Source organism: Lampetra planeri, chromosome 82 (assembly GCF_965212315.1).
Source record: "Lampetra planeri chromosome 82, kcLamPlan1.2.h2, whole genome shotgun sequence".
Taxonomy (NCBI): domain Eukaryota; kingdom Metazoa; phylum Chordata; class Hyperoartia; order Petromyzontiformes; family Petromyzontidae; genus Lampetra; species Lampetra planeri.
Window position 1 is genome coordinate 1,168,597 of NC_136186.1, and position 27,724 is coordinate 1,196,320.

At 49.1% G+C, this 27,724-nt stretch overlaps 1 long non-coding RNA gene across 2 annotated transcripts; it reads left to right on the top strand.

Moving 5' to 3' along the window:
* Nucleotides 1-3,537: 3,537 nt before the first annotated feature.
* LOC144738371 (uncharacterized) lies at nt 3,538-14,252 on the top strand. 2 transcript variants are annotated; one of them, XR_013589242.1, is made up of 4 exons: nt 3,538-3,799; nt 6,181-6,314; nt 9,646-9,873; nt 10,716-14,252. It is a non-coding gene; the product is annotated as an uncharacterized LOC144738371 (long non-coding RNA). The 2 variants fall into 2 exon arrangements; XR_013589243.1 differs by having other exon boundaries at nt 9,646-9,796.
* Nucleotides 14,253-27,724: the final 13,472 nt, after the last annotated feature.

Genomic DNA, 27,724 nt, shown 5'->3' on the forward strand with positions numbered 1-27,724 from the left:
AACGATGGCCGATGGTCAAGAAGAATAACGGAGCTGCAGCCAAGTATCGGAGCACGTTTGAGAAGACAGCTTCCAGAGAGATGGAGCGACAAAATCGGTGCTTGGTGGATTATGCCATCGCAGGATCGTGAGGGGTAGCAGGAACTCAGGGAAGGAGGCCTTCATCCAGTAATGGATAGATAAAAGTACTGTAGATTCTATGGGAACCTCATTTGCCAGTAAAAATATGATAATTGGTTTTTTACCCTTCTATCTGGCAACAAAACTGACACAGTTTTACAAGGAGTCATGTTTGCATAGACCGCAATACCTGCAGTCATAATACAAACAAAAGACATAACTCTGATAATGTGCACTGTCCTTGAAGTTGATTGGTCCACAATCAACTTCACATTATCAGAGTTATGTCTTTTGTTTGTATTATGACCGCAGGTATTGCGGTCTATGCAAACATGACTCCTTGTAAAAAGGTGTCAGTTTTGTTGCCAGATAGAAGGGTAAAAAACAATTATCAGTACTGTAGATTATTCACGTGTAGACAGGCAGGTACACAGACAGGATCTCAGGGGAGATACTCTGATAGATGCACACACACTCAGGCAGGCAAGTAGATGCACACTCAGGTATATGGATAGGCGACAGGTAGCCACACGCAGAGTGGAGAGCACACGTCCATCAATACTTCACCACACGAGTCGAAGAGCCACACGTACCTCCATGGCAGCAACTTGCAGAGCAGGGTGCACAGATCTCACAGCGTCTCTCGCACAGTCCGGGTATCTGCGTGCGGGGCAGGAGACGAAGGCGAGGATCACAAAGAGTCGAGGGGAAGTGAGGGCTCCCAGATCTCAACACGAGTCACAACGCGGCCTTACATCCTCACCATGAACCCACATCGTCAACACAGACTCACATCATCACCACTCACTCACTCACAACGCGGGCTTACATCCTCACCATGAACCCACATCATCAACACAGACTCACATCATCACCACTCACTCACAACGCGGGCTTACATCCTCACCATGAACCCACATCATCAACACAGACTCACATCATCACCACTCACTCACAACGCGGGCTTACATCATCACCATGAACCCACATCGTCAACACAGACTCACATCATCACCACTCACTCACAACGCGGGCTTACACCCTCACCATGAACCCACATCATCAACACAGACTCACATCATCACCACTCACTCACAACGCGGGCTTACACCCTCACCATGAACCCACATCATCAACACAGACTCACATCATCACCACTCACTCACAACGCGGGCTTACAACCTCACCATGAACCCACATAATCAACACAGACTCACATCATCACCACTCACTCACAACACAGACTCACATCATCACCACTCACTCACAACGCGGGCTTACACCCTCACCATGAACTCACATCATCAACACAGACTCACATCATCACCACTCACTCACAACAGACTCACATCATTACCACTCACTCACAACGCGGGCTTACATCATCACCATGAACCCACATCGTCAACACAGACTCACATCATCACCACTCACTCACAATGCGGGCTTACACCCTCACCATGAGCCCACATCATCAACACAGACTCACATCATCACCACTCACTCACAACACGAAATACAAAAACAACAACAACCGACATTCGCCACTAAGTAGGGGTGATGACACCACGGCGCATGTGCCAGGCCAGGTGCACTTTTAGTCCACGTGAAGTGTCGAAGGCTGACAAGACGTCACGTTATAGACCCAGGTTCCAAAGGTTGGCTGAGATGACTGGTAGATACACCAGCTGTATCCCCAACTGTGCCAACTTGTTGAATTTTATCCGCTATTCGTTGTGAGCGTCACTCCTCTGTCCTCAGTTGTTGTTGGAAGGCGACTGCCTCCTACTGCCCGGTAGGATCCTTCACGAGCTTCCTCGTTAAGGATGCTATCCACACCGCTGATACCAGTCTTCTGCAAGTCCACTCAGCTCCACATCCTCCCATACAGCATCAGTCCATATTTTTGACAGCCCATGTCGTGCCCGTTTATCCCCCTTTATGCAACTAAAAGAAACTGCTTGGGTATGCGGTCTACAAGACCCAGTCAATGCAGCCTTGCCTGCCGGAGGAGCTTACTGGTGGGAATGTCTCCAGATCTTTCAAGCATTTGTGAGCCCCTCACACAATCCAGCCTGGTTAAACCCAGGATGGATCGTACAATCAACAACACCACCATCAACACCACCATCAACACCAATACCACCAGCAACACCACCACAAACAAGACTATCACCACCATCAACACCATAACCAAAAACATCACCAACACCACCCCCATCAACATCACCTCCATCAACACCACTAACACCACCACCACAACCAACACCATCACCAAGACCACCACCACCAACACGACCACCAACAACACCACAATCAACAACACCACCATCAACACCACCAACAATACCACCACCATCAACACCACCAACACCACCACTAAGACCACCACCAACACAACAACCACCAACACCACAATCAACAACACCACCATCAACACCACCATCAACACCACCAACACTAACAATAAAACCACCATCAACATCACCAACACCACGCCAAACACCACCACCAAGAACACCACCATCACCACCAACACCACCATCACAAACACACCAACACGACCACCACAACCACCAACAACACCACCATCACAAACAACACCACCAAGACCACCACCAAGAACACCAACACCACCACCAACAACACCACCATCACAAACACACCACCACCAACACCACCACCATCACAGACAACACCAACACGACCACCACAACCATCAACAACACCACCATCACAAACAACACCACCAAGACCACCACCATCAACACCACCAACACCACCAATACCACCACCATCAACATCATCAGCACCACCACCACTAACAACAAAGATAAAGATCCCCCTTATAGCTGAAATAGACTGCTGGGGCAAGTGCTGTTAGCCAGCAGCACCTATGAAGGGCAGAACGGCACACGAGGGGGTGGGTGGCCAGCACCACGCCCGGCCGTCTTTGTGTTTACACACACACAGACTCACACACACACAGACTCACACACACACAGACTCACACACACATACTTACACACACACAGACTCACACACACAGACTCACACACACACATACTTACACACACACAGACTCACACCATTTCTCACCTTCGCCAGATGCTCCCCCCGACTCTCTAACGGACAAACTGCCTGAGGGAGACACGAGGGGGCGGTACCAAGTGACCACGCCCACCGTGACGTCGCAGACCTGAGCCCCTCCCCCCCGCCGGAGCTCCTCCCCCCCACCGGAGCCCCTCCCCCCCAACGGAGTCCCTCCCCCCACCGGAGCTCCTCCCCCCCACCGGAGCCCCTCCCCCCCACTGGAGCTCCTCCCCCCCATGCCCAACCCCTCGCCCCCGCCCCTTCACCCCCCTCGCCCCGCCCCTCCCCCCGCTGCTACTTCCGCTGAGGCCGGGGCGAGTGGAGGCGGCGCTGTGCATTGTGGGTGGCGAGCGGACGATTTGGATTCCCGCTCGCGGCCACCGTCGGTGGCTCGCGAGCTTCTGAAGCGGCGGCTCGCTGGCTGGGCCTCCTCTACGTCGACTCAGCCCGAACAAGGCGAGCACCTTGCACGCTGTGGACGCAGCAGCAGCGGCAGTGGTGGGGTGGGCAGAGGAGGCGCCTGCTGCGTTCACGGCCCCTGCTGCTGCTGATGATGATGAGAGGCACTGCCAGATTGTGGCTGATGGTAAGAGTTACATTTAGTTGTTTGTGTCTCTGGAGGGGCGGATTTGTTGTCGTGGCAGAAATGGCCTCGACTAGAGGCCGCGATGTGGAGTGTTTGGTCTACTCTTCCACGCTGGGCGTGCCCACACTTTACCCCGATACACACGCGGGGCGTGAGCTCACTGGGCTTGCAATGCAGAGGTGCAGGTTCGAGTCCATTTCACACTCAGCCACTCGGCCACTCACTCAGTCACTCGCCCACCCACTCAGCCACTCACTCACCCACTCAGCCACTCACTCAGTCACCCACTCAGCCACCCACTCAGCCACTCACTCAGTCACTCACTCAGCCACTCAGCCACCCACTCACTCACCCACTCAGTCACTCACCCACCCACTCAGCCACTCAGCCACTCACTCACCCACTCAGCCACTCACCCACCCACTCACCCACACACCCACTCAGTCACTCAGCCACCCACTCAGCCACCCACTCAGCCACCCACTCAGCCACTCACCCACAGAGGGATAAAGACCCTTTATGCAGTGGCATTGTAGTATCTGCGTCAATGTTTTTGTTGTTTGGTTATGGTGGTGGTTATGGTGGTGGTTATGGTGGTGGTTATGGTGGTTATGGTGGTGGTTATGGTGGTGGTTGTGGTGGTGGTTGTGGTGGTGGTTGTGGTGGTGGTTGTGGTGGTGGTGGTTGTGGTGGTGGTGGTGGTTGTGGTGGTGGTGGTGGTTGTGGTGGTGGTGGTGGTGGTGGTTGTGGTGGTGGTGGTTGTGGTGGTGGTGGTTGTGGTGGTGGTGGTTGTGGTGGTGGTGGTTGTGGTGGTGGTGGTTGTGGTTATGATCATGGCTTTAGTTTTGGTTTTATAGGTGGTTGTGGTGGAGGTTACAGGTGGTTATGTTGGTTGTTATGGTAGTTGTGACTTTGGTTGTGGTGGTTTATGTTGTGGTTATTATTGTGGTTGTGTAAGTTGTGGTTATATGTGTGTTTGTGGTTATATTTGTTATAATTGTGTAGGTTGTGGTTGTAGTGGTCATAGTTGTGGTGTAGGTGGTTATGATGGTTGTTATGGTAGTTGTATTATTTTGAACTTCAATTGCACCCTACCCAGCCGACCGTGCTAATTGGAGGTATGATTATCGTTGTGGTTATTTTATGGTTGTTTTGGTTTTAGTTGTGGTGTTGATTGTGGTTGGTGCAGGTGCTGGGATGAAGGATGCGTTCCGTGTCCTCTGCCCATGCGGCTCCAACAACGATTGCTCCAGCCAGCACTGCCGCCCCCTGTGGTCACATGACCTTGCCTCCCAGCATACCTTGCAGTCGTCATTGATTCTGGGCCATCTTTACCTGCTGCATCTTTATAGGAGCTCTCGCTTCCTCCACACACACTCCTCTTACCTCTGCTCTCTCTCCCCGTGTCTCCATCCCCCCTCTTCTTTCTGGAAGGTTCAGGGGTCAGGAGTTGACTGGCTGCACTCCGACCTTTGACCTTGGCTGTCACCCGAATGGGATTATCTAACAGCAGTCAACCCATAGTATCAGGATCTGTCCCGTGACCTCCTCCTATACCTAGCCTGGAAAAGCAGTCAACCTGTGGCACCCGGATCTGTCCCGTGACCTCCTGCTGCACCTAGCCTGGCACAGCAGTAAACCCATGGCACCTGGGTCTGTCCCATGACCTCCTGCACCTAGTATGGCACAGCAGTCAACCCATGGCACCTGGTTTGTTGTGATGACATTACCGCCACGTAGTGGCGAATGGCGGCCATTGTCATTGTGAGTTTGTGTGCTTGTGTGTGAGTAATGGTGATTGAGTGTGTGACTATCATGTCGTGTCTGTGTGAGTTGGATGGTAGGGGTGTGTTTATGAGGGTGAGTGTGTGTGGATGTGTGAGTATCATGGTGAGTATGTGAGTGATGGTATGTGACTGTGAGTTTGATGGTGATTGTATCATGGTGAGTGCAAGCAATACTGAGCTTGACTTATTTCCCCCCCTCCCTTTACCCACTCTTCCCCCCTCTCCCTGTCTCCCCCCACTCTCCCCCACCCACTCTACCTCCCTCACCTTCCCTGCCTCTCTATCTCTCTCCTTTCTCCCGTAATTACCTCGCCTGTTATAAAGGAGGTCGTGGGTTCGATCCCTACCCTCGCACCTGCTATATATTTAGAGTTTGCGTGTCTCTCTCCCTCTCTCCCCGTGGTCGCGTTCAGAGTGTTTTGTTTCTATAAATGTCGACGCGATGAAAGGCCACTTCGTTGACCTATCATTTGTGGCATTTTCCCTTCTGAAGAAGAGCTGTGTAGCTCGGTGGGCATTACCTGGAAAAATGTAAATAGTTTAGTTTCCTCTTTTCCTCCTCCCTTCCTCCCTCTCCACACCCCTCGCCCCCAGCACAACAACAAGAAGCAGGAGGAGGATGGTTTGTCTCACAAGCCGAGCGCTTCCGGGTCCACCTTCATGATCCTCCCTCTGCTCCGGGGGGGGGGGGGGGGGGGGGAAGATCCCCTCACACAGACAGGGTTACGGTACCCCACCCACATACACACGGGGTTACGGTGCCCCCGCCACACATACGCACAGGGGTACGGTACCCCCCACTCACATGCCAGGCTATGTGCACCACACAGAGACCCAAAGACTCGCACATAGATCCATAGACTCGCATAGACCCATTGACTCACACAGAAACCAATTAACTCAAACAAAGACCCGTCGAAACACGGACAATATACTTACACAAAGACACATAGACTCACACAGACTCATCCATTCGTGCACCCACCCACTCAACGACTCACAGGCCTATGCGCTCACCCAATCCCTCACATACTCACTCAGCCGCTCACTCAAAAACTCACTCAAGAAATTGCTCACCCATTTACCCACCCACTTGCTCACCCACTCGTGCATCCACTCACAGAATCACTCGTAAACTCACCCACTCACACCTCAGAAACTGACTCACAAAATAATTAATCCACTCACTCGTGCACTCACTCGCCCACTTACCCATGCGTGCACAGATTCACCCACTTACTTACTCGGTCACAGACTCCCTCTCTGATAGACTCACTCATAGACTCACTCGCTCACAGACTCAATCACTCACAGACTCACTCAAGCTCTCACCCACTAACTTATTCAGAAACTCACTCAACCACCGACCCACTTACTTAAAAACTACCTCACTTATCCGCACCCATTCACTGACCTACTTACTCATCCACTCGCTCAGCCACTCACTGACCAACTCACTCACTCACAAACTCAGTCGCTCACTCATCCACTCACTCCGAAACTCATTCATCCACCCACCGACTCACTCGCAACCATTAACTCATCCACTCAATAATTTCATTCATTCACTCATCCACTCACTCAACCATTCACTCATTCAACAACCCACTCACTCACCCACTCACTTGGAGACTCTCTCTCACCCACTCACTCACCTACTCGCCCAGTCTATTAGCCACTCATTCAGAAACTCACTTACCTACTCACTCACCCACACAATCGATCAATCACTCACTCACCCACTCACTCATCCACTCTTCTACTCACTTAAGAACCCACTCCCTCAACCACCAACTCAGAATATCACTCCTCCACTCACTCACCCATTTACTCACCCACTCGCTCACCCACTCATTCAACAACTTTCTCACTCGTGGACTCACTCGCTTATCCACTCACTCATCCATTCACTCATCCACTCGCTCACCCACTCGCTCACCCACTCGCTCACCCACTCGCTCACCCACTCGCTCACCCACTCGCTCACCCACTCGCTCACCCACTCGCTCACCCACTCGCTCACCCACTCGCTCACCCACTCGCTCACCCACTCGCTCACCCACTCGCTCACCCACTCATCTACTCACTCACAGACTGACTCAGAAACTCACTCATCCAAGCATTCACTCACTGACTCACTCACCCATTCATTTAACCATTCACTCACAGACTCACTCAGACTCACTCGCTCACAGACTCACTCACTCACAGATGCACGAAGAAGCTCACTAACCCACTAACCGATTCAGAAATTCAGTCAACCACCAAATCACCTACTCAAAAACTCCTTTACTCATCCGCACTCACTCACTAACCTATCTACTGATTTACTCAATCAGCCACGCTTACTCACTAACTCGCTCACTCATGCACTCAGAAAATCACTCATTCACTCACTTAGAAACTCCTACAATCACTGACCCACTCGCTCAAAAACTCACTCATCTACTCTCTCGCTCACTTTCTTATTTACTCACCCACTCCCTCACCAATTCACTCGTTTCCCCACTCATTCCTTCAGTCACTCACTCATTCAGCAACTCGGTCAATCATTATCTAATTCAATCACTCACCCATTCACTCGGAGACTCACTCGCTCACTCATCCTCCACTCACTCACCCACTAACCCACTCAGAAACTCACTCAGCTACTCACTCACCACTCATTCACCCACTCATCCACTCATTGAATAAATCACCTACTCACCCACTTTCTCAGCCACTCGATCAGAAACTCACTCACCCGCTTACACTCGGGAGTGGGTGGTTTTAGAGTTCAGTGTTCATCATTGGGACTCCCATAGGGTTCAGTGTTGCTCACTGGGTCTCCCATAAGGTTGAGTGTTAATCAATGGGTCTCCCATAGAGTTAAGTGTGACTCACTTGGGCTCTCATCGGGTTCAGTGTTAATCACTGGGTCTCCCATCGGGTTCAGTGTTAATCACTGGGCCACCCACAGGGTTCGGTGTAATCACTGGGGCTCCCATAGGGTTGAGTGTTAATCACTGGGCCACCCATAAGGTTCAGTGTAATCACTGGGGCTCCCATAGGGTTCAGTGTTAATTACTGGGTCTCCCATAGAGTTCAATGTTACTCACTGGGTCTTCCATAGGGTTGAGTGTTAATCACTGGGTCTCCCATAGGGTTCAGTGTTAATCACTGGGTCTCCCATAGGGTTCAGTGTTACTCACTGGGGCTCCCATAGGGTTCGTTGTTAAGTTTTCGTGACTGCAAGGGTCCATATTCTTTGGTTTTTTCGTTAAAGTCACGTAGGTTACAAAATAAAATAAAAAATAAATTAAACCACGACGTTTCGGAGGCAACACAAGCTTCCGTCTTCAGGTGGCACCGTCACAGCAGTAATTTTGCTGTGCCACCTGAAGACGGAAGCTTGTGTTGCTTCCGAAACGTCGTGATTTCGATGTTAATCACTGGGGCTCCCATAGGATTCAGTGTTAATCACTAGGTCTCCCATCGGGTTCAGTGTTAATCACTGGGTCTCCCATCGGGCTCAGTGTTAATCACTGGGGCACCCATAGGGTTCAGTGTTAATCACTGGGTCTCCCATCGGGTTCAGTGTTAATTACTGGATCTCCCATAGGGTTGAGTGTTAATCACTGGGTCTCCCATAGAGTTCAGTGTTAATCACTGGGTCTCCCATAGGGTTCAGTGTTAATCACAGACCCATATATTCCTAAAACCCTAACCCTATAAACACGTAAGCCTCTATACCCCTCACCCTCTAAACCCCTCACCCTCTAAACCCCTATGCCTCTAAATCCAACCCCCTAACCCTTTGAACCCCTAACTTTCTACAATCCCATAATAAAGGTTTTTTTTGCGGTAAGATCGTGTAAATATAAATGTATCTTAAAACCCGTCACCACCCGACACAGCCAATTAATAAAGTTTGTCACGTGAACAAAAAGTGCCAATTAGTTTCTACTTTAGCACATCGGTGTGTTGGAGACTAACCCAAATTAACCTTTATTATGAATAACCCCTCAACCCCATAACTCCCCCTGCGCCACCCCCCATGTCCCCCCTCACCCCCCCCAGCTGCTACTTCCGTTGAGGCCGGGGCGAGTGGAGGCGGCGCTGTGCATTGTGGTGGCGAGAGGCTGATTTGGATTCCCTCTCACGGCCACCGTCGGTGGCTCGTGGCGGCTCGCTGGCTGGGCCTCCTCTACGTCGACTCAGCCAGAAGAATGTGAGAACCAAGCGCGGTGTGGACACATCAGCAGTGGCGGTGGTGGGGGGGAGACAAAGGAGGCGCCTGGCCCACAGGTGCCTGCTTTGTCTCACTCCTCTCTCTCCCCGTGTCTCCCTCCTCTCTCTCCTCGTGTCTCCCTCCTCTCTCTCCCCGTGTCTCCCTCCTCTCTCTCCCCGTGTCTCCCTCCTCTCTCTCCCCGTGTCTCCCTCCTCTCTCTCCCCGTGTCTCCCTCCTCTCTCTCCCCGTGTCTCACTCCCTCCTCTCCCCGTGTCTCCCTCCTCTCTCTCCCCGTGTCTCACTCCTCTCTCTCCCCGTGTCTCCCTCCTCTCTCTCCCCGTGTCTCCCTCCTCTCTCTCCCCGTGTCTCCCTCCTCTCTCTCCCCGTGTCTCACTCCTCTCTCTCCCCGTGTCTCTCTCCCTCCTCTCTCTCCCCGTGTCTCCCTCCTCTCTCTCCCGGTGTCTCCCTCCTCTCTCTCCCCGTGTCTCCCTCCTCTCTCTCCCCGTGTCTCCCTCCTCTCTCTCCCCGTGTCTCACTCCTCTCTCTCCCCGTGTCTCACTCCTCTCTCTCCCCGTGTCTCCCTCCTCTCTCTCCCGTGTCTCCCTCCTCACTCTCCCCGTGTCTCCCTCCTCTCTCTCCCCGTGTCTCCCTCCTCTCTCTCCCCGTGTCTCACTCCTCTCTCTCCCCGTGTCTCACTCCTCTCTCTCCCCGTGTTTCCATCCTCTCTCTCCCCGTGTCTCCCTCCTCTCTCTCCCCGTGTCTCCCTCCTCTCTCTCCCCGTGTCTCACTCCTCTCTCTCCCCGTGTCTCCCTCCTCTCTCTCCCCGTGTCTCCCTCCTCTCTCTCCCCGTGTCTCCCTCCTCTCTCTCCCCGTGTCTCCTTCCTCTCTCTCCCATGTCTCCATGTCCCCTTCTCTCTAGGTGGTGCAGGTTCAGGAGTTTACTGGCTGCACTCCGACCTTTGGCTGTCGCCCAAGTGGGATTGTCGCATAGCAGTCAACCCACAGCATCAGTATCTGTCCCATGACCTCCTCCTGCACCTAGCCTGGCACAGCAGTCAACCCATGACACCTGGCTCTGTCCCGTGACCTCCTCCTGCACCTAGCCTGGCACAGCAGTCAACCCATGGCACCTGGGTTGTTGTGATATCACCATCATGTAGTTGCAAATACGGCTGTTGTCGTTGTGAGTTTGTAGGTTTGTGTGTGAGTAATGGTGCGTGTGTGACTTTCATGACGTGTGTGAGAGTAGGATGGTAGGGGTGTGTATCATGGTGAGTGTGTGGGTGTGTGAGTATCATGGTGAGTGTGTGGGTGTGTATTATGGTGAGTTTGTGGGTGTGTGAGTATTATGGTGAGTGTGTGGGTGTGTGAGTATTATGGTGAGTGTGTGGGTGTGTGAGTATTATGGTGAGTGTGGGTGTGTGAGTATTATGGTGAGTGTGGGGTTTGTGAGATGGCTGGCAATGTTGATGGGTGGTGATGATGATGCCTTGTGCTCGAGAATGGCACACTGAACTCTGAGTACCCTTCAAGTGCTGTCTGGTCCACATTGTAAAGGGCAGGATTTTTCCACCTGTTCTTTATTTAAGAGCAACGTTGGTCACAACAATGTTGTTACTTCTTACAGCTGGAATTTATCCTAAGTACATGGAGAACCACATTGCAGCCATGTGATAGTTGATGTTGTGCAGTAAATGATGACCGGGCTGAGACCATTGACTCGCTAGACTTGAGAATCTGCTTTGATCACAGGTGACTGCCTGGATTCAATCCCAGGTACTCCGTGGTGCCAATTCAGTGCTATGACCACAAGGTCCATCGGCCACCTCTAAACACCCCCCACGTTAAAGACATAAGCAGCAACCTGTTTAGTGAGCAGCAGCATTCTTTGAATATTGTTCCAAAGCAATTGGGATTGTGGAGCAGTGGCACAGTCCTGCATTTCCTTTCTCTTTAATCCACAGTGGAGCAGAGCGCAGTGGAGACGTGGGGCAATAGAGCAGAGGAGCAATGGAGCAATGAGGCAGTGCAGCAAAGGAGCAGTGGGGCAGATGAGGGGTGGATTTGTCGTGAAGGCGAATCACCTGAATGTGCTCTGAAGAACCATTTCCCAAAACGTCTCTTTTTATCTATATCCTTGTCCCACCGCACACACAGCCGGGACACCGCACACACGAGCCAAGGCACATTTAACCAACCCAGGCAGCACTCGCAAGCAATGCAACGTTACGTTGTGTCCTCATGAGTTGATTTCACGAAGTTTATAGTAACAACAGCAACAAAATATTGATCCTAATTCTTAACCGGGTGGCCTTGAGACTTGTCACGTGCAGGTTTTGTTCATTGTCTGCACCAGACCCCTGCAGCTGTCTCATTCTGGGTCAGCTGCCCCTTACATGTCCTGGAAACCATGGCAAGGTCATCGCATGAGGACCGCCTGGATGAAAACCAGCATGGAAGGGGCCCAGTGTGGGGCCGGCTATGCTAATGGAATAGCCCCATGTGTGTGTGATGTGAGGTCTCCTGGCAGCAGTCATTCTCCGCTGCAGTGCTGGCATCTGCTGCTCAGTTTCATTCCCCAGCTGTGGTCCCAGTGGCACCGTGGGTAGTGCGGTGATAGCGGTCACGGTTGGCACCGATCCACGGCCACCACCCCTACTGGGCGGTGGACCTGCCTCCACAAAGTAGCATGTGGCGGAGGAGTGAGCTGAACGCTCTCGCCATGCGAGCGAAGCCCCCTCGCTTCCTCTTCTTTTCGTGCATCTCCACCTGCACCTCCTCCATCTTCTCCTCCTCTGTCTCATCCTCTTCCATCCCCTCTTCTTCATCCTCTACCACCATCTTCTCCTCTACCTCCTCTTCCTGTGCCATCTCTGTCTTCTCCATCTCCTCCTCCACTAGCACCATCTCTTCCTCCTCCATCTTCTCCTCCTCACCCTCCTGCACCACCATCTCCTCCACCCTCTTCTCTTCCTCCTCCGCCACTACCATTGTTTCCCCTTTGTCCATCGTCTCCATCTCCTCCACCACGACCATCTGTTCATCCTTTGTTGTCTTCTTGTTCTCCATCTCCGTATTGTCTTTATCCTCTCCCTCCGTGCTCTCCTCCATTGTCACCATCACAATCTCATCCTCCTTTGCCTTCTCTTCCTCTGATTTCTCCTCCTCCGTCTCTACTTCATCCTCCTTCATCTCCTTCACCTCTTCCTTCGTCTCCTTCTCCACAACCTCTGACTTCGCTTCAAAGGCCTGGAGAAGTGAGGAGGAGGGCTGCTTTAGCTCAGATCTGTTAAGAGACAAACACGACACCGTTCCACTTTCCTGCTACGGCAGACATCGCCATCTACTCAACGTCCGGGGGTGGAATGTGTGGCGGATTCATTCGAGCTTAATATGAACAGCAATAACGACATGGCCAGTGAGTGTGCTTCATATTGGCACTGTTATTCTCATGGGGCAAGGCTATCCTTGAGATAGGTTCAGCTGTGTCTCACACAGACTGTTGTGGTTTCACAGTAGTGGGTGGCGTTGCTTTGTCAATTTAGCCGAATCATTTTTAGTGACATTTTTACGTGTATTCTAATTGATCCCTTGGACATAATGGTCTACACATAAAAAATGACATCGGTGGAGATCATGAATGTCCACTGTGATGGAATGGGTGTGTATCTTTGTGGTCAATGCAGCGGCAGTAATAACCAGGGCAGGAAGCAAGATCTGAACTGTAAGTGGTGAGCGATGAGTGTGCGACCCTTTGGCTGCTTCAACCGATCCACGATTTCTATCAAATATCCGACAGTGATTTGAGGTCGACAGAGCCGCCTCCCTTGACGTCGAAGGCATCTCAGAGTGCATTGAGCGCGATGAGCCACTCACATCTCACATCTCGCATCTCAACCCATTTGAAATTGGACACCCCTCCCAGTGGTCGCTGTCTCTGTGCATTACAAGGCAACTTGTCAGCTGGCCTGGAAACAGGCATGAGAGTGCGAAATTATCACGGTGGATGGAGGGTTAAATGGTGAAATATGGCCGCATCGTTATCTGGTCTCACTCAGAAACCAATTATGGAAAGTAAATCTGTCCACAGTATAGCGGAATGTACACGTGGGGTTTGCAGTGTCTGTATATTTTGTGAGTGCAGCAGGGCTGGAGCACCTGTGCCTCAGCAGCAGAAGGGACCTGGGTTTGATTTCCACGTTGGGCCACGTTATCTGTGTGGAATGTGCTTCCCCCTGTTCTGGGAGGATTCTGCAGCTTTCTCCCTGTAACTGAACCCACACAATGCAAATCGCTCAATTTGGATCACAAACAGCAGCAACTTTGTTACCAACTGCGAGCAAACTTGACAGGACCCTCCTGAAAAAAAGTATTGAGACTTAGTGAGGCTCATCCTGCGTAAACAAGCATGATAATAAATAAATGAAAATAAACACATGCAGAGTGGTTTACCGTTGCTCAGCGGCTCCAGAGTTTACTTTCTCTTCTTGGAAGCCCTCTTCTCCAAAGCTCGGAGCAATCGGGCCCTGCACAGGAGTGGTGGCGCTGGCGGTGTTGGCGGAGGTGGTGTTGGTGGTGGTGCTGCTGGTGGTAGCGGTCTGGAGCCAGTGTTGCTCGATCTTGGCGAGGCGCTTTTCCTCCATGAGGCACTTTTGCTCCACTAGACGCTTCTCCTCCATCAAGTGCTTCTCCTGAAGTTTCACCTCAATGAGGCGCTTCTCCTGCATGAGACGTTTCTCCTCGACAAGCTTCACCTTGCAAAGGCGACTCTCAAGATGCTTCTTCTCGAGATGCTTCAGCTCTACGAGACGCTTCACCTCAAAGAGGCGATTGTGTTCCTACACCCGCCTCTCCTCTGAGACACTTCTCCTCTGAGGCACTTCTCTTCCTCCACCCGCTTCTCCTCTATGAGGCGTTTCTCCTCCATGAGGCGCTTGTCTTCGTTGACACGCTTAGCTTCTGAGGCGCTTCTCTTCATCGACACACTTCACAATGGCGAGACGCTTCTCCACCAGATGCTTCTCCTCGAGACGCTTCACCTCACGAAGGCGCTTTTCCTCCATGAAGCGCGTTTCCTCAAGGAGGCGCTTTTCCATGACGCGTTTCACGTCATTGAGGATCTTGTTTCTAAGGCACTTCTGCTCCGCGAGGTGCTTCAGCTTGGCGAGGCGCTTCACTTCAATGGGGCGCTTCTCTTCCATGATGCGCTCCTCCGCAAAGCGCTTCTCCTTGAGGTGCTTCTCCTCCTGGAGACGCTTCACTTCTGCGAGGTACTTCACTCTGGAGAGACGCTTCTCCATATGCTTCTCCTCGAGACACTTCACCTCACGGAGCCGCTTCTCCTCCATGGAGCGCTTCTCCTCCATGAAGCGCTTCTCCTCCATGAAGCGCTTCTCCTCCATGAAGCGCTTCTCCTCCATGAAGCGCTTCTCCTCCATGAAGCGCTTCTCCATGAAGCGCTTCTCCTCCATGAAGCGCTTCTCCTCCATGAAGCGCTTCTCCTCCATGGAGCGCTTCTCCTTCATGGAGCGCTTCTCCTCCATGAAGCGCTTCTCCTCCATGAAGCGCTTCTCCTCCATGGAGCGCTTCTCCTCCATGAAGCGCTTCTCCTCCATGAAGCGCTTCTCCTCCATGAAGCGCTTCTCCTCCATGAAGCGCTTCTCCTCCATGAAGCGCTTCTCCTCCATGGAGCGCTTCTCCTCCATGGAGCGCTTCTCCTCCATGAAGCGCTTCTCCGCCATGAAGCGCTTCTCCTCCATGAAGCGCTTCTCCTCCATGGAGCGCTTCTCCATGAAGCGCTTCTCCTCCATGAAGCGCTTCTCCTCCATGAAGCGCTTCTCCTCCATGAAGCGCTTCTCCTCCATGGAGCGCTTCTCCATGAAGCGCTTCTCCTCCATGAAGCGCTTCTCCTCCATGAAGCGCTTCTCCTCCATGAAGCGCTTCTCCTCCATGAAGCGCTTCTCCTCCATGAAGCGCTTCTCCTCCATGAAGCGCTTCTCCTCCATGAAGCGCTTCTCCTCCATGAAGCGCTTCTCCTCCATGAAGCGCTTTTCCTCCATGAAGCGCTTCTCCTCCATGAAGCGCTTCTCCTCCATGAAGCGCTTCTCCTCCATGAAGCGCTTCTCCTCCATGGAGCGCTTCTCCTCCATGGAGCGCTTCTCCATGAAGCGCTTTTCCTCCATGAAGCGCTTCTCCATGAGGCGGTTCTTGAGGAGATTGTCTCGAAGGCATTTCTCCTCTGGGATGCGCGTCACCCTGGCAAAGCGCTTCATCTCAATGAGGCGGTCCTCTTCCATGGTGCGTTTCTCCTTCGCAAGATGCTTGTTCTCCTGGAGACGCTTCACCCCGCTGAAGTTCTTCACCTCCCCAATGCTCCTCTGTTCACGCGAAGAAAAGCACAGGACCGTTCAGACATGCACACGCAGGACAAAATTCATACTCCCAGGCACGCAAACATGGACGGGCACGTACACGAACAAAAATGCATACTCGCACATCTATGTACGAATGCAAACATGAACATTTACTCGTGCAAACATGCTAGAACACGTGAATATACACCACCTAATGTTATCAAAAATACATGTTACATCATATATTCTCACAAGTTCCATAAATGTACTTAAGGCTGTGATAGTCTGCGACGAGTTCATGGCCATTGTTGGCAACAATCATTACGGGCAAAAAAATCTCCACAACGTTCGATTGTAAAGATCTGGAAGCCCATAATCTGGACAAATTTTACTGCAGCATCCATAGTAGGCAACTGGAATGGCAACTTCCAATCAGCTCACAGACGGAATTCATGAGATTGCATGATATCATTCTGTCTTCATTGGCAAAATAAATGGCAACTTAAAGTGCTTGCACGCGTGGGATATGGCAGGACGTGATGGTGGAGAGATGGAGTGATGGTGTCGGGAGATGGTGTTGTGATATGGAGGTGAAATTGTGGAATGTGCTGGAGAGATAGTGTCTTGTGATGGTATAGACACATTATGAGGCTCTATGATGGTCTATTGAGTTGGTGGTGGTGTGATGAGAAAGGTGACGTGGAGATATGGTGTGGTGATGTTTTGGTGCAATGGTGTGGTGAAATGGTGTGCTAGTGTGGAGTGAATGTGGTGTGTTTGACCCCCATAGATCCCATACCCACCTTTGGGGAGCGATGCTCGTAGCTTTGGCCTGGGAAAGGGTCCACTTCATCCATAATGTCCCCCCACGTGGTCGACTGGCGCCACGACTCCCGGTCTATGGAGAACAGAAAATGCATTCAAAGGACGAGTAATGAATTGGAGAACGAAGCACATGAAGATTCACAGAACTAATTCTGAGGTCCCTGTAATTACCTCTGACCACAGAACAGGACCTGCTATTGAGAAATATTCATCACATGGCAGTAAAACTTTACGCGTCATATTTTTGTAAGCATGTTGAGATCATCAATTCCATAAACTTGAGACCCCCATACTCTTAGGTTTTTTTTCGGTAAAGTCACGCTTGCTGTATTAAGTAAATGACTTTTACTTGATACAGCAAGCGTGCTGTGACGGTTCCACCTGAAGACGGAAGCTTGTGTTGCCTCCGAAACGTCTGATTTTTATTTTACTGTTATTATTTTTTTTTTTACCTACGTGACTTTCTCGAAAAAACCTAAGAGTATGAATCCTTGCAGTCACGAAAGCTTCAAATCTAGAATTGAGACCCCCATTTAAACAAATATGGCTGAAACTCAGATCTTGGAACGAGACAAATTATTTTACTTTCAGGAATTTAATAGTTAAAAAGTATTCTCAAAATCAACAAGTAAAGGTCGATTTATCATTCCCCATTGACGTCCTTATCGATTGAAGTTATTCATCCTGAAGTGAAAGCCATCAAACACAGGAACAACGAACGTGAAATCCATGTACATCCTGAAACCGATCATCTGCAGTAGTTTTTTAATTAAACAATGAGGGAAATGATTTTGTTTTTGAGCAAAGTTATGATCACAGGGTAATCTGCAGAGCGAGGAGTCGAACGTCTATCCTCAGTGAAATCCCTCTCGAAATGGTCTTGAGGTCTGATTTTAAGCCCCTTATAACTCCCCTCTAGCATCCAAATCCTTTGTTCTCGTCTTGGCCTATCATGGACTTTGCATTCAATTGTTAATTTTTTTACATTAACAATCCGCATATATAGCAACATAGCTTAGCTAATCTTTCCATTATAATTTAACCTTAATACATATGCATATCTCACTGCATAATTGTATGCTTCGTTTAAATAAAGATTTTCATCTCCATGCATAATTCCGTGCTTCGTGTTAATTTGCTAATATTCATCCGACAATGTCCTCTAAAATGATGCAAGTTTAGAGGATTTAACATCGACATACAGTCTGAAGTATCAAAATGGTGATGTCCAGTTGGATTTGGACTAAGGTGCAAATGTATACTATACTGACTTTGTTTTATAAAAAAAAATATTGAAGTACTTGTGTTGATGAGCACGTCAGAACAATCAAGGTTATTTGTTTAATTTAATCCACGAAAATTATTACGATTGCTGTCATACACTTTTAATGAAAATCGAAATGGTATCGCTTGTAAGCGTGTGTGTATTTACACTGCTGTGTATGTACACTTGTCTTTGACTCGTGTGTGTGTACAGGTGTTTGTTGTAAGCATTGTACAGTTAAGGAACGCTCAGATAACTTAAAAAATCCGATTTTTCTTCATCTGCAAAACAATTATTAACGTTAATATTGCTGTGCATGCACACTCGCGTGTGTATGTACACGCCTGTATATGCACACTCATGTGTGTATGCACACCGCTGTATATATAGTGGTGCTTGGATGCACACTCGTGTGTGCATGTCTACTCGTCCGTGTTTTTTTCAGGATGGATATGGTAGCAATAACGTACGATCAGTCATCTTTAAAAACAAATCAGGTTTTTATTAATCTGCAAAGATATTTACGTAAAAACTCGTATCGAAATCTTTATTAATATTCGTTTGGTCAAACACTTAAGGAACGAGACAAATTATTTTATTTTCATGAATGTAATAGTTTAAAATCTTCTCAAAATCAAACACGCAAACGTGGATTTATCATTCCCCATTGACATCCTTATCGATTGAAGTCAAAGGCATCAAACACAGGAACAACGAACCTGAAATCCACGTACATCCTGAAACCTATAATCTGCAGTAATTTTTTATTATACAATGAGGAAAATTATTTTTTTTATATTGAGCAAAGTTATGATCACAGTCATTCTCCAACTTTAGCTCAGCAAGACCACTTAACAAATAGAGTAAAATCAGGAATTGGACCACCTCACAACCACTGCGCATCACACCACATCAACAAGTAATCCAATATGACTACAAGGCACCACTTTAACGTGACGAAGTTTAGAATGAACTTCAACACGCAAGTAGCTGTGAGAAGATCACAACACATGGCGCCTTCTACCATAAACACCACACATTTAACAGTACCGATGATACAACCACCAGACGAAGCATCGCATCTATCGAAATATAAAATTGTTGTCATCCTGAAATAAGTGAACACTTCTAGAACTTTAAAGGAAGACGTTTTTTTCCGAACACATTATAGAGCATTCACAACATCACTCGAGCTTGGAGCACTGGAAATCACGCAAATAATAACTTGTACCTCATTGATTGATCTAACAGAGACACAAACATGCACATTCCAAGACTTCAAGAGTTAACAGAAGTACTCAATACTTTGACTCTCCAGCCATCATCATCACCAACCATCAAAATCACTATCCATCACCATTATAAACACCCATCCATTATCATCAACCACCTATCAACACCATGACCCATCATCACCAACACCCATCACCATCAGCACCCATCACCATCAGCACCCCTCATCACCACAGATTATCATCATAACCCATCATCATCAGCACCGATCGTCATCTTTACCCATCATCAGCACCACCCATCATCATCAGCACCAACCATTATTATCACCATCCATCACATTCATCACCATCATGAACCATCGTCACCCGTCATCAACCACCACCACCTACCCATCATTATCACCATCCATCATCATCACCACCCATCATCACCACCACCCATCATGAATTAACACAGACAGCTACAAACATAGATATGTAAACTGACACAAACATAACAGACACACAAATAAACAATCTCTTTAACGATTTAATAATAACAAAGTCCATATTACCCGTGCCAGGATAGGTGCACACAGACAAATCCATTGCACAATAATTTACATGTAACTCAAATTCAGACTTAGCACTACCACCTCACTCACTTAAACATAACTACATAGATTAAGAAAACCATTAATTTAATAGTGAATAAACCAATACGATGGTGTTTATACGCTTGCAATTCAATGAATGAAATACAAGTTCATAATTCAAATTATACAAAAATAAAAAAAATAATGAATGTGAAGCCTGAGGCCGAGGTGTATGGCAGGCCTAACGACCAGGCCTCCCTTCTGTCCTCGTCGCATGAATGGCGACATCAAAGACAGCACAAAGCAAGGGGGCAAATGTTTAATTTCTGTAGCGTAATTTTGACTAATTAGAGACTACAAACACTACGTACACGATGTACACACAGCTACACAACGCACACACACTCGCCACACTTCCTCGACAAAACACGAACTGCACACTCTCACTCACTCACTGTCTCTCACTAACTCACTGTCTCTCACTCACTCACTGTCTCTCACTAACTCACTGTCTCTCACTCACTCACTGTCTCTCACTAACTCACTGTCTCTCACTAACTCACTGTCTCACTAACTCATTGTCTCTCACTAACTCACTGTCTCTCACTAACTCACTGTCTCTCACTAACTCACTGTCTCTCACTAACTCACTGTCTCTCACTCACTGTCTCTCACTAACTCACTGTCTCTCACTCACTCACTGTCTCTCACTAATTCACTGTCTCTCACTAACTCACTGTCTCTCACTAACTCACTGTCTCTCACTAACTCACTGTCTCTCACTAACTCACTGTCTCTCACTAACTCACTGTCTCTCACTAACTGACTGTCTCTCACTGACTGTCTCTCACTAACTCACTGTCTCTCACTAACTCACTGTCTCGCAGTAACTCACTGTCTCTCACTAACTCACTGTCTCTCACTAACTCACTGTCTCTCACTGTCTCTCACTAACTCACTGTCTCTCACTAACTCTCACTAACTCACTGTCTCTCACACTCACTGACTCACTCACACCCACTCACTCAATCTTTCACCCATCCACCCATTCACTCAATCTCTTACCCACTCACCCACCCCTCACCCACTCACTCACCCACTCACTCACCCACTCACTCACCCACTCACTCACCCACTCACCCACTCACTCACTCACCCATTCACTCACCCACTCACTCACCCACCCACTCACCCATTCACTAACCCACTCAATCTCTCACCCACTCAATCTCTCACCCACTCACCCATTCACTCACCCACCCACTCACCCACCCACTCACCCACCCACTCACGCACCCACTCACGCACCCACTCACGCACCCACTCACCCACCCACTCACCCATTCACTCACCCTCGCTGTGTAGACCACGGCGTCTGAAGTCGAACCCAGGGACCTGCTGTTTCCGGTCCCGCGCACAACCAGCACTGCACCACGTGATGCGCCAGCCGGGATCGTGGGGGGCGGAGCCTCGCGCTAGTGACGTCACCTCTGTTACGTCACAGCCACGCCTCCACCCACAGTCGAGAGGAATGCACACGAGGGAGCAGCAGAAGAAGCCTTTTGAGAGCGAATCCTCAACGAGGTGAGCGACCCTGTTGATTTTACATTTCGACCACAAACTTAAGCTTCATTATTTTTATATGTTCATAATTCAATTTTCAGCAATCAAGTTAGAAAAAAACGCCTCTTTTTTCAAATTTTTTTGCTGTGGATTTCACACCTGATGATGATTGCGTGTGTTGCAGTCGAAACGTCGTGATAATTTTATTGTTTTATATTTTTATTATTTTATTGTTTCCCTTCTATGTGACTTCACCGAAAGAACCAAGAATATGAATCCCTGCAGTCACGAATGCTTTAAATACAAATTCAAATTATAACTGTTAGATAGGATACTTGGCATTCCCTGAAATGTTGCTGTTACTGTCGTTTAGACCCCAAGCGAGTCAGCATTTAAAACGAGCATAACTAACCCATTTAAATATCATAGAATATGAATAACATGTCTACAATTATTGTGTTCTGATTGCTGGTACAATTGTGCCCTACATTACATGTATTGAATGTTATTCAACATTTGGGGAGGAGTCTGCCTTTAAGTTCAGACCCTAGCCGCTGCCATAGTTGCCTCCAATCTGTGATGTCACAGCCACATGGGTGGTACCTCTGACATCAAGTGACCTACGACGTCATGCTCGGGTTATAACAAATTATTTAGGTATGGTCATATGACCCTAATGACCACAAGGCATATGGGTCCTTTATCAAGCAATCGATTAATACAAATGGGCTGTATGTGAACATGCATGTCCAGATTAGAGGTGAAATATAATTGTTAAGTCTGGTGATTATGTTTAATGGAATAGTCAGTTGGAATAAACATGTTCGTGTGAATGGATGAGTGAGTGATCGGGCGCACACATGAGTGGGCAAACAAGCGAGTGAGTGGTCTTTTAAAGCAACAGTCACGATAGTCTTCTTGGTTCTTTCGGTAAAGTCACGTAGAAGGGAAATAATAAAATGAAAAAAAATAAAACATAATAAAATACAATTCTCACGACGTTTCGGCCAAAACGCAGGCAGCCGTCCTCAGGTGAAGAACAGGGCTGACGACAAGACAGCGTCTGAATGAGCACCAACTAAGCTTAGCAGCGTATATTTAAGCTGGGTTAGAGGGGGAAGGGCGCATTGACACAGGAATTTGCATATCAACAGATGAATTTAGCGTTTTTATGGCAAATATAGATATGGGATTAGTCACTACTTGTCAAATGCGTAAGAGGTGGAGGGGGGGGGTCTCAAAGTCATATTATGCCCGTGCATTATGTAGGATTAGCAGCAACAACAAAAAAAGTCACGATATTGTTTTAGATTTGAAGCTTTCGTGACTGCAAGGAATCATACTCTTAGGTTTTTATCGGTAAAGTGACGTAGGGAAAAAGAAATAAAAAGAAATCAATTCCTATAAATAATCATCTAAATAAAATAATAAATCACAACGTTTCGGAGGAAACACAAGCTTCCTTCATCAGGTGTAAAAAGGCACAGCAAAATAACTGTAGAATAACTGTAAAATAACTAGTTATTAAATAACTGTAGTTATTTTGCCTTTTTACACCTAACTACAGTTATTTTGCTGTGCCTTTTTACACCTGAAGAAGGAAGCTTGTGTTGCCTCCAAAACGTCGTGATATGTTATTTTTTTCTATTATTATTTCTATAACTTTTATTATTTATTTTTATTATTTACCTATTTTTACCTACCTGACTTTACCGAAAAAAAACCTAAGAGTATAGTCACGATAGAGATTGGATTGGTACAATGAGTGGTCAAATATGTATTAATTAAGATGATTGAGTGATTCAAAAGTTTGCTAAATCTGAGCATTGTTCCAACCTCCCCAGGCCATCCAACTTCAAAGAAAATCTACTCCTTCCCAACAACATGGACAGACAAATCACGTGGGCTGAGATCTTGGATGACTATGACGGTAAGTCCCAGATACCTGCATCACATGGATTATATGCGGAGGAGGAGGCTCCTTCATGAATTACTTTTCGTAGACATGGCTTGGTGGTAATGGGAAGACGTAATGATCGAGTGTGGCAAAGAGGATGGGTTTAGATTTGAGTTTCTGCCATCTTTGTTCAAACTGGGGTCTCAAGCTTATGTAATTTACGGTCTCAAAATGCTGACAAAAACATGACTTGTAAAGTTTGACTGCCATGTGATGACTATTTCTCAATAGCAGGTCCTGTTGTGTGGTAAGAGGTAATTACTGGGATCTCAAAATTAGTTCTGTGAATCTCCATGTCCTTCGTTCTCTAATTCATTACTCGTCCTTGGAATGAATTTTCTGTTCTTCATAGCCCGGGAGTCGGCGTGCCAGTCAACCACGTGGGGGGACGTTATGGATAAGGTGGACCCTTTCCCAGGCCAAAGTTACAAGAATCGCTCCCCAAAGGTGTGTATGGGTTCTAGATTTGAAGCTATCGTGACTGCAAGGATTCATACTCTTAGTTATTTCGGTAAAGTCACGTAGGTAAAAAATGAAATAAAAATTAATAAAAATAAAATAATAAAAATCACGACGTTTCGGAGGCAACACAAGTCTCCATCCCAGGTGGGACCGTCACAGCTGAATTTGCTGTATCAAGTGAGGCAGGGATTCCAAGATGCAAGTTCTTAAATACAAGTTAAGGAGGGGGGAGGAGCTTATCAGAATGTGGTAGCCAATGAATGGAACGTATTGGGAGGGGGGGCGGGGCTAAAAGAGAGCACGATGTGTATGGGGTCTGTAGGGTTAAAACACACGACATTGTCTCGAAAACTAGCACACCATGTCACCACACCATCCACACCAAAATATCACGACACCAACTCTCACCATCACATTTCTCATCACACTACACGACCACCAATTCAATACACCATATTAGAGCCTCATCATGCCTCTATACCATCACAATACACCATCTCTCGATAACATTCCACTACTTCTCCTTTCCATATCACAACACCATGTCCCGACACCATCACCCCATCTCTTCACAGTCCCACTCATGCAGGCACTTGAAGTGGCCATTTATTACCAATGAAGACATAATGATATCAGGCAGTCACATGAATTATGTCTGTGTGTACTAAGCAAGTTTGAATGACTGAATGTGGATGGCTGCATCTGTACATACATGTGTGAGTATGTTTTATTGTTTGCTTGCATGTGTATGTCTGAATGTTCCTTTTTTATTTTTGCTGGATCAGAGGATAATTGGGGAGTTGAAGGACGTCAGCGGGGTGAAGCATCTCCAGGAAAAGAACCTTGGCAAAGAAAGATGCACCATGGAAGAGGAGCGCCTCTTTGAGGTGCAGCGCATTGCCAGGGCGAAGTGCCGCACAGAGGAGAAGTACTTCCGAGACTATCTCCTCAAGAAGCGCCTCATTAAAGTGAAGTACTTCATTGATGAGAAGCATCATCTCGAGATGAAGTGTCCTGAGGAGAAGAATCTGGAGGAGGAGGAGGAGTGTCTCGCCAACGTGAAACGCGTCGAGGAGGATAAGCGCCTTGAGCAGGAGCAGCGCCTCGCCAGCATTGCTACCACCGCCACCACCGCCATCACCGCCACCACTGCCACCACCACCGCCATCACCGCCGTCACCACCACCGCCACCGCCGCCACCACCGCCATCACCACTGCCACCACCACTGCCACCACCGCCACAACCTCCCCTGCCAACGCCACCATCGCCAACGCCACCACCGCCACCACCACCGCCGCCACCACCACCACCGCCACCGCTGCCGCCGCCACCACCGCCACCACCACCACCGCAGTAACCACCACCACAACCGCTGCTGCCGCCACCGCATCCACCGCCATCACTGCCGCCACCACCGCCACCACCACTGCCACCGCCACTGCCACCGCCGCCGCCACCGCCGCCGCCACCACCACCGCCACCACTTCCGCCACCACAACCACTGCAGTAACCACCACCGCTGCCGCCGCCACGACCGCTACCCGCCACCACCGCCATGACCGCCACCACCACCGCTGCCATCGCCACCGCCCCCGCATCCACCTCTGACATTCCTGTGCAGGGCCTGATTGCTCCAAGCTTTGGAGAAGAGTGCTTCCAAGCAGAGAAGATAGAGAAGAAGACAGAGGTGGAACAGGAAGAGGAGAAGGTGGAGGTGGTGGAGGACGAGGAGGTTGAGGAGGAACAAGAGGAAAGAATAGAGAAGACAGAGAATGGAGAGAAGATGGTGGTGGAGGACGAGACAGAGGAGGAGATGGAGGACGAGACAAAGCAGGAGGTGGAGGAGGTGCAGGTGGTGGAGGTGGTGATGCAGGGAAAGAAGAGGAAGCGAGGGGGCCTTGCTCGCGTGGCGAGAGCGATCACCTCACTCCTCCGCCGCGTGCTGCTTTGTGGTGGCATGTCCACCACACAGTAGGGGTGGTTGTTGTGGTCGTGGATCGCTGCCAACCATGACCACTATCACCAGACTACCCACCCACCCACCCCGTGATACATGCCACCCTCCCACCCACACACCCTGTGATACTCGTCACACACACACCACATGGTTCACCGGAGAGACGGTGCCACTGGGACCACAGCTGTGGAAGGAATCTGAGCAGCAGATGCCAGGACTACAGTGGAGAACGACTGCTATCAAGACACCTCACACAACAAACACACACGGGACTAGCCAAAAAACATAGCCGTCCCCATCCTGGGCCCCTTCCATGCTGGTTTTCATCCAGGCAGTCCTCATGGGGTGACCTTGCCATGGTTTCCAGGACATGGAAGGGGCAGCTGACCCAGGACGAGAGAGCTAGAGGGGTCTGGTACAGACAATTGACGAAACCTGCCACGTGGCAAGCCCCAGGGCCACTCATGTAAAGAATAAGATTCAATACCATTGTTGTTGCTGGTACTATATAAACTTTGTGAAATAAACCCATGATGACACAACATAACGTTGAATTGCTTGCAAGTGCTGTCTGTGTTGGGTAAATGTGCCTTGGCTCGGATGTGAGGTGTCCCAGCTGTGTGTGTGGCAGTACAAGTGTAATGAGCGACTTCCACGACACGTCACATAGAGGGTACTTATTTATTTCTCAGTGGGCACAATACAGGCCAACACTGGTTCTTCCTCTCACTGAATAGAACTCTCGGGAATAACACTTCTAGTGGCTGCACGCAGAGCCGATCACTCAGCGTGGTCCCCTCGCCCTCACTCGTCTCGCTGCTGGCTGGCGGCATGATGATGACGGCGATGGAACCATTCAGGAGATCTTCCACGTGGCCGGATAACGGAGAGAGATTTTGATGAACAGCGACACAGCCAGGACCCAGGACCCCACGCGAGGCCTGAGCTCCGAGTCTGCTCCCCATTATATTCCCCCAGGTGTGGCTAAGCCCCGCCTCCAGCCACGCCCTCTCGTGCCGTGGCTAAGCCCCGCCTCCAGCCACGCCTTCTTGTGGAACATTCGAGCAGGTTCCCAGAGCATTTCGACTAATCCCACCTCCTTCCCTGATTGGCTGTTACTTCTGTGCCTGTACCCGTAAATGCCTTCCCAGGACAGCACGTGTCACTTTGCCATGTCAACAGGTGTAACCCTGTCATTACACAAGGACAAACATATGAGAGACGTTTTGGGAAATTGTCCTTCTTCAGAGCAAATACAAATAGTGGTGGGAAAATATATTTAGGTGAATCGCCTCCTGCACAACACTGCCACTCTATCTTCTTGGTTCTTTTGGTAAAGTCACTTAGAAGTGAAATAATAGAATAATAAAAATAAAACATAATAAAATACAATTCTCGCGACGTTTCGGCCACAACGCAAGCAGCCGTCCTCAGGTGAAGAACAGGTCTGTCGGAAAGACAGTGTCTGAATGCCACTCTACTCCACTTCCCCACTGCCCCATTGACCTCTTTCCCTCTGCCCCTTTGCCGCACTGCCCCCTCTGCTCCACTGTCCCTCTGCTCCACTGTCCAACTTCTCCTCAGGTCCAATGCTCCACTGCCCTTCTTCTCCACTGCACCTCTGCCCCTCTGTTCCCCTTCTGCCACAGTAGTTGAAACAAATAGTTGAGTTTCTTAAACCCCCCTGCCTCTGTCCACCTGGCAGTAGAAATGGATACGCCACAATCGAACAGCA